This window comes from Coenobita brevimanus, chromosome 14 (genome assembly GCF_032717465.1).
Source record: "Coenobita brevimanus isolate Jiangsu-jjx chromosome 14, ASM3271746v2, whole genome shotgun sequence".
Classification (NCBI taxonomy): Eukaryota; Metazoa; Arthropoda; class Malacostraca; order Decapoda; family Coenobitidae; genus Coenobita; species Coenobita brevimanus.
In genome coordinates this window covers 31,790,773-31,807,971 of record NC_136967.1, presented here as the reverse complement: position 1 = coordinate 31,807,971, position 17,199 = coordinate 31,790,773, and the positions used below count along the sequence as shown (strand labels likewise).

General features: G+C 51.9%; 1 pseudogene; it reads left to right on the top strand.

The window, feature by feature from the left end:
• Positions 1-705: 705 nt before the first annotated feature.
• LOC145390338 (uncharacterized) overlaps positions 706-17,199 on the top strand; it is a 118,776-nt pseudogene continuing 102,282 nt past the window's right edge.

Here is a 17,199-nt window from a genome sequence, read left to right as displayed (position 1 = left end):
CCTCTGCCCCTCTTGCATCATTCACATTCATTTCTTCTTCTTGAGTAATCCCAGTTTGTTTGTCCGAGTAGATCCATCAACTGCAGGCAGTCATTCACCCCTGCATGGCCATACCATGTTGTGAACTGTGTTCCCTTGCAGTGGACAGCACCTCACCACAATAAGGTGCAAGAAAGAGTGTGATGGCTTGGTTCCTGGATGGATGATGCATTTGCCTCTCTCCACCCAGTTAACAGGGGCACCATAGTAGGCTCCACATCACCCCATTATTTGGTAACAGGGGCACCATAGTAGGCTCCACATCACCCCATTATTTGGTTACAGTCAGGCCTCACTGAGCGGTTGCAAGAAAAGCTATAGCAGTAGTCAGAGCAATCCCCTCTGCAATGATCTTGTACATCCATGCAGCCACACTCGCAAGCTGACAATCATATGTTTGAGCCAAGATGTCCACCTGCATTTACATGCACAGAACCCCTTTTTAAAGCCTCCGTGCACACTCTCTCCCTCTGTCCCACTTGGCCACTCTCACATGTTTCACCACCGTGATCGTCTCTCCTTATGCTCATTGTGTTAACATCTGCATAGTCGTTGGTCCACCATTGCTATCAGTATTGCAATGCAAGCGCATACCCATCAGTGTAGTGTGCAATATAAAGCCGGAGGATACTATTTATTAGCGAAGTAACTTGAAACTTTGAAATCATGTCTGGCATGGGTGTAAGCCCCATTGGGTGGCATGGTGCTAGTGAAGAGACCAGTGGAAAGCATGGTGCTAGCAATGGACCCAGTGGAAAGCGTGGTGCTAGCGAAGGATCCAGTGGAAAACACTGTGCCCTCAAAGGCACTGAAGGAAAGGCCAAGAGGGTAAGGTAAAGTCATTCCCTTGAAGTTGGTTTTGATATTGTAAAGTGCCATAGGGCTGGAGAAGGAGCAGGTAAGATGACTGACATCCTTAAGCTATCCCAGTCAGCCGTGTCAGTCATAATCAAGAAGTCTGCGGCGGTCCTCGCAGCTGGGGAACAGGTCCCCTGCCTGACTGCCAAGCACCTTTACATGGACCAGGGAACCGATAATGCAGGAGATGGAGCAACTACTTGTGCTGTGGGTGAACAAACAGAATCCTGTTAATCCGCTGCGTCCCGACGACATATGGATACGTCACCACATTTTGTCATGGTGACACCCGACAACGTATCCATATGTTATGCAATTGCGAGGTCTGTCATTTGCACATTTTTCAAGTTTCACGGGTGATTTTTGGTAGGCATATGCGGGAGACCATCCTCTACCCTACACTAGGCGGGGATAATGCCTGGCCCCACCTGACCCCCCCTCCCCCCCAACATGCCATTTTCTCGGCAACTCACCTGTTAGCAGTAACCTGGCCAGTAAAGACATGTTGCACCACGGTCTCTCCAGTGATGAAATTCAAGGCGAAAGTGATTCCTGAGGTGGAGAACAAAGGCAGAAATAAGCCAGAGGAAGAAACAAGCACAAGTGATGAGGCAGTAATGTCGTAAAAGAAGGTGCCATATGTTGATGTTTTTGATGAGTGAACAAAGTGTATATTGCCTATATAATTGTCTGAAAACCAGTATACTCTTGTACTACATATAAATTCGTACCAAACAAGTAAATAACCAGTTATGAATGGTTTGAAATAGCTACCTCTCTCATAGAAAACGTTTTCTCTCGAGCCTGGCCTGAGAGAACACAGTAACAAGGTAAAGGTACTCTTACGTCTACCGTATTTCTAAACTCAACTGAGCACTTTCTCTCTTAATTTTCGATGTTTCTCATAAAAAATGGAGGTTTTACCCCAAAAAAAAAAAATCTAAAATCTGCCAGGACTGGGGGGGGGGGTCACTGATGAAAAATCTGCCGGGACATGGCAGGTTAAGATGCCCATAGATAAGAGTTTCATCTGTCTCAAGGCTCTGGTCCTCTTGAAGGACCTGAAGAAGAGGAAGGAGATGGAAATTAAGGAGGATTTCAAAGCTAGCAGTGGCTGGGTTGATCAACTGAAGGTTTGTGCTGGCCTCAGAAATATCATGACGCATGTAGAGGCAGCGAGTGCGTACCACATAGCGGAGGCTTTCTTGGCAAAGTTAAAGAAATAGACTGAGGAAGGGGTATACAGTACCAAGCTTGCCTGGCAAAGTTAAAGAAGTAGACTGAGGAAGGAATATACAATACCAAGCAAATCCTGAACTTTGATTAAATGGGACTTTTTTGGGAAGGGGATGTCAAAGTAGGTGTTCTTATAGATGCTTCTTGTAATGCTGTGTTTTTAAGGCGACTTCTCGTCGTAAAAACACTAGCTACTGAAGCGGGGTCCTCTTTCTAGACCGGATGTAAAGCACTAACAAAGGAACAGGACATAAAAACCAGACAGTATACCGTATCACATCTATTACCTAGGTCCTACTCATAACAGTGTACATACAATGATATTTAGTATATAGAGAAACAGAGATACAGGATTACACTTGGCTTCACAGAATGATCATATATATTATCACTATTACACAGGGAGATCGCGGGTATTCTTTAATGTCACTTGGCAGGTAAATATGCAAATGGGGTTATTCACTTTATATTATTGCATGGGATTCTTATGTCACTGAAGGGTAATATAAAAATGGGGTTGTTCACTTTAAGAATACCGAGATTGAGAGTCTGTTTCGAGGATATTACTATAATAGAGGTAGGGTGCGGATAGCGACACTCGACACTGTCACCTGGTCACGGAGACACATACACTTATCTTTCAACTCGCCTGCGCACCTACCTCTGGACTCACAGAAAACTCCCTGGTTCCTTGATGTGGGGAGGGACTAAATCAATTGACAAAATACACTTCCTGCCCAGATGGCACTAGTTTCTAGTGGGCCACTGTTTAATATATTTTCTGTGTAAGCACTATCACTGTTCTCTTGGTCACTGTCACTGTCACTGTCTTTCCCCTTGTTTCCTGGGTTTAGTAGTTCACTGTTGCACTTAGGATCAGGGAGGCTCACCTGTCTGGGGGCCTCGACCTGAGAGGCGGCCCTCGTACTAGGGCCGCGCCGGTGGGGTGCAGGGAGGCCCTGTGGTCTGGGGGCCTCGACCTGATCGGTGGCCCTCAGGACTGGGGCCCAACAATCGGAGCAGTCGGGCCTGTTTCCTCCGACTCCGGGGCGTGAGGGAGCCTGGATTGCCTTCGTCGTGGACTGCGGAGGTGGGCCTGGGCGTCCTGGGACTGCGGGTGCTCAGGGGGAGAGGCGCCGTCAGGACTGGACTGCGGCAGCGTCTCCTGCGGGGCTCCGGCAGGGACAATGAACTCCCAGGTGTGGGCGGTAGGTCCGATATCGGGCCTTGCCACCACTCTAGTGTCTCATCCGGGACTATATTCCCGGATGGCGATGAAGGGCTCCCCGAAGGGAAAGAGGCTAGAGGAGGACTCACGCTACCCGTGGACTCTCGAGTGTGTCTGGAGGCCTGAGCCGGGGATCTCCTTCCCCTATTGCGCACCTTGGCTGTGGCCGTGAACTTGCCTGGCGTACGGGGTACACCTATAGGGTGATCGATGTCGCCCTTTCGCCGTGGCAAGGTACTGCCGGCGTGGTGTTCCTCCCGTAGTAGGAGACAAGCCAGAGTGAGGGGCACAGAGGCCACACTCTCTCCAATACGGACAGATCCTACTTGCAGGGAATTCTCTACCCTGGTACGTGCTCCGGCCGGAGCCGAGTGTCTGCACGTACGGAAGACGACTAACGGGCGAACTGGTTCGCCCGTCCGTTGCGGCAGGGTACCGACCCCGGGACGCCGCTTCCGTAATTGGGTAGTGCTACACATACGGTAGCAGGGTCTCTCTACCCTGAACCGTATTCTGGCCGTAGCCGAAGAGCAGCTGGAGAGGGATGCACGAGGTCAACTCTCTCTCCTTAGTGTGTTAAGGCCGGAGCCTGGGGTCGCCTTCCCCTTTGCACGCTCTGTTAGGCCGTAGCCTATGTCTGTCAATCTCTCTCTATTTAGGCCGTAGCCTTGGGCCTCCTGCCCTAGAGGGTGTAACAAGACCGTCAATACGGTGTTACCTGGGACTGATTTGGCTTCAGTCCCACCCTGTTCTGACGATCACTACCCTGCCCGCACAGTAGTTCGGTTCCCCTGATCACCTGGGGTTGGGGCACTTGCAGGGAATAGGGGCTCAGGGCCGTGATGCCCTGATGACCCTCTTGCCCGCGATCACTAACCTCACCAGTGTGTCCTCCTGGGGTGGTGGTGGGGTGGAGACTCGGTGGTGGTGTGGGGGGTGGTGAGGTGGGAGGTCCTGCGGCGGGCACGGCGGGCATTTTACCAACTTCCGCGTTGTTGAAGTCACGGCCCCGTGACTGGAGGTGGTAGGTGGTGGAGGTGGAAGTCTGGTAGGCCGGGGTAAGGTGTTGGGTGAGGCTGACCCAGTGGGTGGTGAAGGTGTTAGCCTCCTGATGGGGATTGAGAGTGAGCCGGAGGGAGGATGGATGGCTGGTCCGGCGTAGGAGTCGGAGAAGGTGGTGGGTCCCTCGGATTCTGACAGGTGGGCGGTCGTGGCGGCGCCATAGCACTCTCAATTTTTGTTTCTGGTTGTAAGGTGTTGGTGGCGGGCGTAGCGGGCGGAGATTGAGAGTGGCGGGTTGGAGGAGGTGAGGTGGTTGGTGAAGGATCAGAATCGGAGGAAGGTGGTGGTGGGTCAGGCAAGGGTGACGTGGGGGAAGGGGTTTGTGGGTATGGTGAGGTTGAGGGTGGGGTGGGGGAAGTGAGCGAGGAAAGAGAGGCTGTGTAGGTGGGAAAAATGAGTGGCGGGGATGTGGTGGTGGTGGGTGGTGCGGGGTGGTAGGTGGGAGGGAGTAGACAGGAGGAGGCAGTTTTGGGAAGTGGGTTTGGGGAAGATGGGGTAAGGGTTCTAGGAGGCCTGCGAAGGGGGAGGCAGGTTTTGTGTTGGGGAGGAATAGGAAGGGGGGAGGCGGTAGTAGTGGAGAAAGTGGTGTGTGAGGTGGGAGGGTTAGGAATAGTGGTAGGAATAGGGGAGGCCAAATAGAAGAGATAGTGGGAGGAGAGGAAATGGAAAAATGACGTTTTCCCGTCATCGACTGGGGGAGATGTGAGGTGGCCCCCGTCATTATGGTGAGATGTGGGGGCAGTTGGGGGGGCGCCTTCTGTGACTTCCTCGTTTCACTTTTCTTCTTTGAGGCTTGGGGCAATCGGCGTATGGTGGGGAGGCTTGTGGGCGCTCTTGTTTTGTTTTGCTACCCCGGGCAGCTATTAGCTGCCCACGAATGTCGTGGATTGGGCACTCAGGGCAGCAAGGAGTAAATTCCCAAGGATTTACAGGGATGAGATCCGTGGGGAAATGGTTGATGATGCCGATGCGTTTGGGGGAGGAGTGGACGGTTAGAAGGCGCCTTATTAAGTTGATTTGTTTATCCAGGTCTCCAGTTGGTTCATGTATTATGAAGTGGTTTTTAATGAAATCGGGGAGGATCCTGAGGGGTTTGTGGAATATGAGTTGTTCCCGGGTTTTTGCGTCTGTGCCCGGGTACGCAGCGGTGACGAGCCGCCTAGCCTGGATGAAGGTGTCATCGAGGATTCCGTCGTATGTGAGGACGTCTAGTTCCGACAAGGCTACAACTGTGCCCAGAGATGGTGTCGCCGCCTGTTTCACAATTTGTTTGAATTGATCCCATTTTAGTCTCGGGACGATTTTGGGAGTGACAGTGGCGATTATTTCCCCCAGGTTAGGTAGTGTGACCGCAATCTTTTCTCTGTCTGAGTCGAACCCTGTCTAGGAGGGGTTTGACCATATCTAAATATATTTCTATGTCGCACTGGTCCAGGTTGAACCTCGGCAATTGGATGTGTGGTTTGGCTGCCATTGTGTAAGTTTCCTTTCTTCGTTCCTCCGTGCTTTACTCGGATCCAGAACCACCGCTTGCCACCAGTGTAATGCTGTGTTTTTAAGGCGACTTCTCGTCGTAAAAACACTAGCTACTGAAGCGGGGTCCTCTTTCTAGACCGGATGTAAAGCACTAACAAAGGAACAGGACATAAAAACCAGGCAGTATACCGTATCACATCTATTACCTAGGTCCTACTCATAACAGTGTACATACAATGATATTTAGTATATAGAGAAACAGAGATACAGGATTACACTTGGCTTCACAGAATGATCATATATATTATCACTATTACACAGGGAGATCGCGGGTATTCTTTAATGTCACTTGGCAGGTAAATATGAAAATGGGGTTATTCACTTTATATTATTGCATGGGATTCTTATGTCACTGAAGGGTAATATAAAAATGGGGTTGTTCACTTTAAGAATACCGAGATTGAGAGTCTGTTTCGAGGATATTACTATAATAGAGGTAGGGTGCGGATAGCGACACTCGACACTGTCACCTGGTCACGGAGACACATACACTTATCTTTCAACTCGCCTGCGCACCTACCTCTGGACTCACAGAAAACTCCCTGGTTCCTTGATGTGGGGAGGGACTAAATCAATTGACAAAATACACTTCCTGCCCAGATGGCACTAGTTTCTAGTGGGCCACTGTTTAATATATTTTCTGTGTAAGCACTATCACTGTTCTCTTGGTCACTGTCACTGTCACTGTCTTTCCCCTTGTTTCCTGGGTTTAGTAGTTCACTGTTGCACTTAGGATCAGGGAGGCTCACCTGTCTGGGGGCCTCGACCTGAGAGGCGGCCCTTGTACTAGGGCCGCGCCGGTGGGGTGCAGGGAGGCCCTGTGGTCTGGGGGCCTCGACCTGATCGGTGGCCCTCAGGACTGGGGCCCAACAACCGGAGCAGTCGGGCCTGTTTCCTCCGACTCCGGGGCGTGAGGGAGCCTGGATCGCCTTCGTCGTGGACTGCGGAGGTGGGCCTGGGCGTCCTGGGACTGCGGGTGCTCAGGGGGAGAGGCGCCGTCAGGACTGGACTGCGGCAGCGTCTCCTGCAGGGCTCCGGCAGGGACAATGAACTCCCAGGTGTGGGCGGTAGGTCCGATATCGGGCCTTGCCACCACTCTAGTATCTCATGCGGGACTATATTCCCGGATGGCGATGAAGGGCTCTCCGCAGGGCAAGAGGCTAGAGGAGGACTCACGCTACCCGTGGTCTCTCGAGTGTGTCTGGAGGCCTGAGCCGGGGATCTCCTTCCCCTATTGCGCACCTTGGCTGTGGCCATGAACTTGCCCTGCGTACAGGGTACACCTATAGGGTGATCAATGTCGCCCTTTCGCCGTGGCAAGGTACCGCCGGCGTGGTGTTCCTCCCGTAGTAGGAGACAAGCCAGAGTGAGGGGCACAGAGGCCACACTCTCTCCAATACGGACAGATCCTACCTGCAGGGAATTCTCTACCCTGGTACGTGCCCCGGCCGGAGCCGGGTGTCTGCACGTACGGAAGACGACTAACGGGCGAACTGGTTCGCCCGTCCGTTGCGGCAGGGTACCGACCCCGGGACGCCGCTTCCGTAATTGGGTAGTGCTACACGTACGGTAGCAGGGGCTCTTTACCCTGGACCGTATTCTGGCCGTAACCGAAGAGCAGCTGGAGAGGGATGCACGAGGGCAACTCTCTCTCCTTAGTGTGTTAAGGCCGGAGCCTGGGGTCGCCTTCCCCTTTGCACACTCTGTTAGGCCGTAGCCTATGTCTGTCAATCTCTCTTTATTTAGGCCATAGCCTTGGGCCTCCTGCCCTTGGGCCTCCTGCCCTAGAGGGTGTAACAAGACCTTCAATACGGTGTTACCTGGGACTGATTTGGCTTCAGTCCCACCCCTGTTCTGACGATCACTACCCCGCCCGCACAGTAGTTCGGTTCCCCTGATCACCTGGGGTTGGGGCACTTGCGGGGAATAGGGGCTCAGGGCCGTGATGCCCTGATGACCCTCTTGCCCGCGATCACTAACCTCACCAGTGTGTCCTCCTGGGGTGGTGGTGGGGTGGCGGCTCGGTGGTGGTGTGGGGGTGGTGAGGTGGGAGGTCCTGCGGCGGGCACGGCGGGCATTTTACTTCTTATAAAATTTTTATGGCCTTAATTGAAGATAAAATAGATGCATATCTAAAAGAAAATAAGTTGGTAATAGAACTCAATCAGGTTTCACTAAAGGTAGTAGGATGAAGCCTTATTGCATTTTAAAGTACATCTGCAAATAATAGACATTATATAAAAAATCTACACTGGAGATAAAACAAATCTACAACTATGGAAAGAGATAAAAAAGGAAATAAATATTGCTAGTGGAATAAAACAGGGTTGTACAGCATCCACAACTGTTTTTAAACTAGTGACATACATAATTATATCCAAACTTAGTGAGACAGGGTTGGGCATTAATGATTAATCTTTTTATATCAATATGTTAATCTGTGCTGATGATGGGTTGAATCTATCACATTCATTAGAAGAAGCAAGAATGAGTATTGAAATAATTACTAGAATAGTAGGAGAGAGTGGTTTGGAAATAAATAGGGATAAAGTAACATCCATCCATCGCCAGACGCCATGTATCCCAAACGGGGTGGCCAAGGGCTTAGAGTTAATTGTTTTACAGGGAGGGGCACTAATCCTCCACCAACCCCACTGCATTGATCTTTAATAAGAAAGAGAAACCAACTGTAATATCAGGTATAAAAGTTGTAGAAAGTATAAAATATCTAGGAGTAACTGTTACAGATAAGAAGGATTGTTTTAAAAGACACAAGAACTAAAGCCAATACTTTGGTTAATTAGGTACCGTCCCTTGTGACGTAATGTTGTTACAAAATGATTATTGGTAAATCTTACTGGAAAAACCTGGCATTACCCTCAGTCCTACATGGCATTAATGCTATTCACTTCAGTAATTCAGAAATTCAACAAATACAAAAAATAGAGTATAGAGTTTATAGATATATTTTGGGAGCACCATCATATATCCCAGTGAGTGTTTTGAGTGGAGAGGTGGGAGCAACACTTATGAGTGCAAGAAACATGAGGAGCAACTTGACACATAAAATATATTTTAAATAAGGAAGATGCATTGCTTGGTCATGTGTGGAGGGAATTATGTGAAAATTACAAGGAGAAATTGGTGTAAGAAATAATTTACATCCATCCATCCATCATCCAGTCCTATGTTGCCCCATGAGAAGTGTAGGAGTGTGAGGCTAGGCAAGTTGGTCCTGACATTTAAGATGAGAATGACCAGCCCCACTCATCCCTGAGTGGCATTATGTGTGCAGTAACCCCAACCACCCCTTGGATATAAACCTTCACTGGCTAAATCCAGTTGGAGTGCCGCATTTACCCACTAAACCACCAGACGCCATAATTTGGTTATGTGGTTACCACCTAGCAAAGTAAATGGTTTCCTGGTGGGAAGCCATTTGGCTTGTCACTCAATGTAGAGTCACCCATAGGCCAAAGGAACAGGAAAGAATGAAGGAAAGAAAGACAAAAGAGTGACTGTAAAGTCACCCATAGGCAGAAGGACAAGGAAAGAATGAAGTAAAGAAAGACAGGAAGGAAGGATTAACACCAGTAAATTAACGGCACAGAGCAAGTATGACATCAAAACTACAGTATACCAAACGAACAAATCAAGAAAATAATTCAAGATTGGGATACAAAGCAGTGGAAGGAAGAACTGGAGAGCAAGAAAAGTGTGTATATGTATGACTCACAACTTGGAAGACACAATAATAAATCAGCATATATGAGGAACCAAGTAATGTTTGTAAATTGTATATCTCTAAAATGCCCGCGACCGGACCTTCCGCCCCGCCACCCCCCACCCCACCACCGGGCCACCACCACCCCACCACCCGAGGAGGAGATAACGGTCAGGTTAGTGACCCGGGACAAGAGGGTCACCCAACCACCACTGACCTGTGCCCCTTCTTCCCGCAACTACCTCAACACCAGGTGAGCCTAGATCCGCAGCAACTTACGCGGCGGGTTGACCATCGACAGCAGTGGGGTGGGACTGATACAACATCAGTCCCTAGTAGTTTTGTGGTGACGACCACAGCTTCACCCCAACGGGACAGGAGGTCCCTAGGTGAGCCACGAGGTGTTTACACCTGCTGCCACCGCGAGCCACGAGGAAGTACCATCCTCTGCCGCAATAACCCTGGTGAGCCATGAGGGGCTAATACCCTCTGCCACCGTGAGCCACGAGGGAGAAATACCCTCTGCCACGACCAGGACAGGAGGTCCTTTAACGAGGGAGAAGAACCCTCTATAACAAACAGGGCAGGAGGCCCAATAGTGGACTATACGGGGCCAACACCCCTAGCCACACCAAGGGTAAGAGACCCTTACACAAAGCCACAAGTGGGTCCAAGGACCGATCAACCTGGTGCCACGGCCGTAGCGAAGACAAGAGAGAGAGTCGCCTCTGTGCTACCCTCCCTGAGTACTAGAGAGACCACGGCCTCCGTGTGTCCTCTAAAGTCAGCCAACTCCTGCAGGAGTAGCTGGACACCACCCGGGAGAGATGCCCCGAAAGTGTCACCCGAGCAGAGGCCCGGTCCCACTCGGGACCTACCTCCCACCCCCGGGAAATTTTTGTCTTCCCCAGGTACCAGCAGGAGACGAGGCCGCAGCCCACACCTGACGGCGCGTCCCCTGGCAGATCTCTGCAGCCCTCGGACCCCCAGGCGAGCCCAGCAGCCTACCAACGCCGACCTCCCCCTGCCGCAGACCCTCCGACGCCAGACCCATCTGCTTCACCTGTTTGGTCCCAGTCCCTAGGGCCAACATAGACAGGCCTCCCTGTACCTTGACCAGAGCAAGGGCCTACAACAGGTCGAGACCCCAGGAAAGAGGGTCTCCCTGCACCGTGACCAGAGGAGGGCCTACAACAGGTCGAGACCCCAGGCAAGAGGGTCTCCCTGCACCGTGACCAGAGAAGGACCTACAACAGGTCGAGACCCCAGGCAAGAGGGTCTCCCTGCAACATCGGACCCGGGTCGAGTCTCCCCCCAGCGGGTACGGTGATTCCCGCTATGGGTAGAGCCCCCGGAGGTCCCCTTATAGTGACAGAGTGATATCGCCCCAGAAAATCGGGCAAGATTAGTGACTCTCCCTTCCTGCAGTGAGACAGAGATAGTGATACAGTGACAAAGTGAACCAGAGGGATTCCACCTATAAGTGTCCGTAAATACTTTCCCTCAGTAAAGACTATAACTTCTGGGCCCGTGCAACTAGTGTTATTCCCCAGCCCAGACTAGAGGAGTCCCCCTTGCCAGTGCACGCGGGGCGAGAGTTGCCACGCCGAGCCCAAACAGTAAATTATAGTGATCTGCTCCCCTTGTTCTTTTATAGTAGTAATCCTTCCCCGGCTCATCAAGCCCAGACATCTCGATTGCACCAGTACACTAAGACCTTTTGGACTTTAATGCAAGTTAGTCTCATTCACTTGTGGACCCTTAACCCATTGTAAAGTATAATTATAGTGTGTGTGAATATCCCGTGTTGTACTAACGTAACTTTGTATATCTGTATCCTCTGTCTAGAATATCATTCTATGTAATATTGTCACGGTGTTAGAATTAAGGTAATAGATGTGTTAAAGGTGGACTGCCTAGTTTTTATGTCCTGTTCCTTTGTTAGTGCATTACTTCCGGTCCGGAAAGAGGACCCTGCTCAGTAGCTAGTGTTTTTAGTACGAGGAGTCGGCCTAAAAACACTCAGCATAACACTGGTGGCAAGCGGTGGTTCTGGATCCGAGTAACGCACGGAGGAACGTAAAAGGAAACTTGCACAATGGCAGCTAAACCGCACATTCAATTACCAAAATTCAACCCGGACCAATGTGACATGGATGTTTATTTGGACATGATCAAACCCCTTTTAGACATAGGGTCTGACTCAGATAAGGAGAAAATTGCAGTCACACTACCGAATCTGGGAAAAATTATCACAAATGTCGCACCCAAAATAGTCCCAGAACTGTCATGGGACCAGTTCACTCAGATAGTGAAACAGGCTTTTATGCCTTGCATGGGCAGAGTTGTCGCACTCTCGCAACTCGACGCCCTCAACTATGACGGTAACCTGGATCATACTTTCACCCAGGCTCGGCGCCTCGTCACCGCCGCTTATCCCGAAGCTGAAGTAAATACTCGGGACACTCATACCTTCAACGCCCTGCTGAGGATCCTCCCGAGCATAGTCAGGGAACATTTCTCCATATATGATCCCTCAGGAAATATGGATCAAGACCTGCAGCTAGTCAGGCGTCTTCTCGCTGCCCGTCCCACACCACAACCACTTCACGCAGTGACAAAGTTCCCCACAAACCACAACCCCCCACCAAAACCCAAGCCGCCGCCTCACCAATCGCCTGCAGACCCGCCTCCCGCAGTACCCAGGGCTTACCCGCACAGGAAGCGCCACAACCCCAGGGAACAAGGGAACTTGATCAGTATAAACCCTTGGGAGTTCACGGCTTGCAGCCGCACCTGCCCCCTTCATGACATAAGGGTACAACTCAAGGCGAATCGGCAAAAGAATCCCCAACAAAGCCGTTGGAAAGTTTCCTCCCTCAATGACGACGCCCAAGAGGACGACGTACCACCACTGCTCTACCAAGGACCGGAAGAAGACGAGCACGACGACTACCCCCATCCTCAGCAGATGGATTTTTAGGCCCGCCCCCGCACCTCCCCACGGTGGCGGGGGCCACCTCAAATAGCTACAAACCCCCAGTCTACAACAAGATATGGCTGAACGGGGTCAAGACAAGATTATTGGTGGATACGGGAGCAGCCAGGTCTTGTCTCTACTCCCACTTTTACTACCGCCACAGCTCAGCATTCGGCCCACTTCTCCCCACTTCAGCCAACCTCGTAGATGCTGGGGATGGCCCCCTACCCATCTGTGGGGAAACCAGGGCCTTACAAACTACCACCCACCAACGAGTCTCCACCGACCATCCATTCATCATTTTTGACTCCTCCTGTAGCCAATATGATGGTTACCTTGGCCTGGACCTGCTTCAGAAACTCCACGCGACCATTGACTGCTATCAACGTCGCCTCCACTTCGGTCCAGCCCAACCTAACCAAGCACCCACCGACAAGGAAAGAAAAAAAAAAGAAAAAAAAACACCACCACCACCACCCCCACACCACCCACACACACAACACACCACCACCCCCACACCACCCACACACACAACACACCACCACCCCCACACCACCCACACACACAACACACCACCACACGCTCCCTCTCCAGCCCACCTGTACATGTAAACCAAGTCTAAACTCCCCAAATGCCTCAATAAATTCCCTTCCACTACCACCCCCCACTCCACCCTTGCCATCACAAAATCCCTCATTCCCTGCCACTATTGCCTCTACCGTTACCATTCCACCCCACCACGAAGCATGGGTTACACTCACCAGACCCTCAAGTACATCAGTCCTTTTTTCACCATCCATCCCCACCGGACCCCTATCATCCTGCCTAGTCTCCCCCGCTTTCCTCCCTCCCAACGCCCACCAAATACGTATTGCCAACCTCGCCACAACACCTTTAACCCTGCCTCGTGGTCTCATCATCGGTGACACAGAAGAGGCAGAACCATGTTCAACACCACCCCCCAATCACCCCACCCTCCCCAACATACCACCACATCTCTCCCTGCCCAGTCAAACAGCCTCCACCAACTACTCCTGGACTTCCAGGACTTATTCTCCATCGGCCCAACTGATCTCGGCCATACCACCTACCTAAGCCACGAAATTCACACTACAGGACCTCCCATTCGCCAACCATCTCGCAGAAAAAATTCTAAACAACGGGCAGAAGAAGACCGGAAGGTTCAAGAAATGCTAGATGCCGGTGTCATATCAAACTCCACCAGCCCATGGTCATCACCTGTAGTACTCGTGTGAAAAAAGAACGGAACCATGCGGTTTTGTGTTGATTACTGCAAAGTAAATGACGTTACCATCAAAGACGCTACGCCACTACCCAGGATCGACGACTCTCTAGATTCCCTACATGGATCTACCTGGTTCTCTACCTTAGACCTGCAATCAGGCTATTGGCAGGTTCCAGTTCACCCTGACAACAAACACAAAACCGCCTTTTCAACATCAAACGGGAAGCACTACGAATTCAGCGTCCTTCCCTTCGGACTCTGCAACGCCCCTGCGACATTCTCCCGCCGGATGGAATCTGTGCTGAGCGGACTCACCTGGGAAACCTGCTTAGCCGACCATCTCCACCGCCTCAAACAGGTATTCCAGCGCATACGACAGGCCGGATTGAAACCAAAACCAACCAAATGTGTGCTAGCCGAAAGATCAGTCTCCTTTCTCGGACACCTGATCAACGCAGAGGGCATCTCCCCTGACCCCGACAAGCTACGTGCAATCACCGACATTCCACCACCCCGCGACGTGCATGAAACCAGGGCCTTCCTAGGACTAACCTCCTATTATCGGCGCTTCGTGAAAGTTTCGCGAACATCGCAAAACCCTTGCACGATCTTACAAAAAAAGGAGAACCCTTCGCTTGGACTGAAACCCGGCACATCGGATTCACCACCCTCAAAGCCAAACTCACCTCCGCCTCAGTCGTCGCCTTCCCGGACTACAACCTACCATTCTGCCTGTACACAGACGTCTCACTCCATGCAATAGGGGCAGTCCTTGCACAAGTACAGGACGGCCGCAAACACATCATTGCCTGTGCCAGCCGCACCCTGAACTCGGCGGAAAAGAATTACTCAGCCACCAAACGTGAATGCCTAGGGATAATATGGTCACTTGAGTACTTTCGCTCATACATATCAGGCACCCATGTGATCATCATCACGGATCACCAATCCCTACAGTGGTTGCGCCAATCCAACACCACGAACGCCCAGCTCACTAGATGGCGCTAAACCTTAGAAGAATACGATTTTGAAATATCGTATTGTCCAGGCAAACTCCACACGAACGCCGACGCCCTATCAAGACTACCCATCAATGCCATCTCACCAGAACCCGACCTGATTAAGATGTGGCAAGACAACCAACGCCCTACCTGGATTCCGCCGAATATTTTCAGCAAGCTCCACCTGCATGGCGAACACTTGTTTGACCCTAACGGCTACATAGTCCTGAACCCCACAGCCGCCCATGACACCATCCTCCACCCCCATGCCGACAACGGAATCCACTTGGGCACCAAGAAACTCACCCAAGTGTTCAACGACATATACTGGACACCGAATCCCACCACCACTGCCAAAACCATCGCGCAATCCTGCCGAGCCTGTGCTTTAGGAAAGGATATCACCCGCACACCAGGCCCATCCAGAAAACTAACGGCAACAAAACCCTGGCAACTGCTATCCCTTGACGTCGTCGGACCACTCACCCCCAAAGCAGGATATAAATATATAATCACCTTCGTTGACGTCTATTCAAAATTCATCATAGCTTCTCCTGCTAAAGACCACAGTGCAGTGTCTGTCGCTGATGCTCTGACTCGCCACGTGTTTCCATACTTTGGCATTCCCCAGGCATTACACTCTGACAATGCACCAGAATTCACCGGAAAGGTTTGGCAGGAATTAGCTAAAATATTCGGATTCCACATCTCCCACTCATCCCCCTACTGGCCACAAGGCAACAGCATCTGTGAAAGAAGCCATCGCTCCCTTCTCAATCAAGTCCGCACTCGCATCACACAAACAGGAAATGAAGACTGGCCTGCTCACGTCAAAATAGTTCAATGGGGCTTGAACACATGCCCGCGAGAAGACGGCATAACACCACACGAGCGAGTACTCGGGGAAACCCCGCTCCTCCTCCTGCTCCGCCACCACCTCTAGCCACCCTCCCCACCCTCCCCCACCGACCCTCTCCACCATCTCAAACGCCGCCTCCACCACCTACAAGTACAACAAGACCTTACACCCGATACCAACCACACCAACCCCTACAAAACAGGCCAATCCGTCGTCGTCGCCCAACTCCCTACCCCTAACAAAATTGCACCACGATTCATCGGACCCTTCACCATAACTCAAGTCCCCAACCCGTATCAAGTCATCATCAATCAACACGGCCAGCAGCGCACGTATTGCAACCGCCACGTGCGACGTTTTCACCCACCCAACAATAACCACCCCCGCACCCACACGCCCAGCACCTCTGCCCGACCACCTGGCCATGACGACGCTTCCGGGAATTACCCCCCACACTCACACGCCTACTACTTCTCACCCCCACCCAGTACCTCACCTACCACCTCACCACCCCCCACCACCCCAGATCTTGACCCACCTTAACCACCGCCCTCACCACCACCCCCACCCAGCACCTCACCTACAACCACACCACCCCTCACCACCCCGGATCCTGACTCACCTCAACCGCCGCCTACACCACCACCACCACCTGGCACCACCACATACTCAACAACGCCCACACCACACTCCACCACCCATTCCCACACCACCCCTCACACCACACCCCCTCCATCCCCTGCCTCTCCACCACCCCAAACCACTACCTCCTCAAACCATACTCCTCCACCTTCGCCCACCTGTGCCCGCACCACGCCCAGAACCGCCCAAGCAAACGTGCCCGCCCTACCCAGCGACCATGCTCACTATACCCGCCACACAACCAGGCCACCCACCTCACCTCCCAACACCCACACACCCTCACCACCACCACGTGCTCAACCACCCTCACCACCCACACCCACCCTCACCACCACCACTACTAGATCAGGCAACCTTTCACGCCCACCACCCAGATATACACCTACACCACCCCACAGTAACCAGCCAACCCACCACACACCACCACAAAAACCCCCTACCCCAAACACCTCCCCCATCACTCTCCCTCTCCACCAAGCACGATGGAAACACCCCAAGTCCCAATTCCCCAAAGTCATATCCCCTACCCACCGACCCATCCCCCATAAAAGCACCGACCCGCCAACCATAGCCAGCATTCAGCTACAGCCGCCTTACCAAGCACCAACCACCAGCATGAAAATCACCCGCGTCCAGTGGCTATCTCACGGCCAGCCGCCCATCAGAATCCGACAGACGCTCCAGCTTCTTCGCCGCCTACGCCGCCCAAACCACCCATCCTCCATCCGACTTTTCGTCAACCCAGCCCACGAACCGACAACAATGACCAACCACTGGACCAAGCTCCT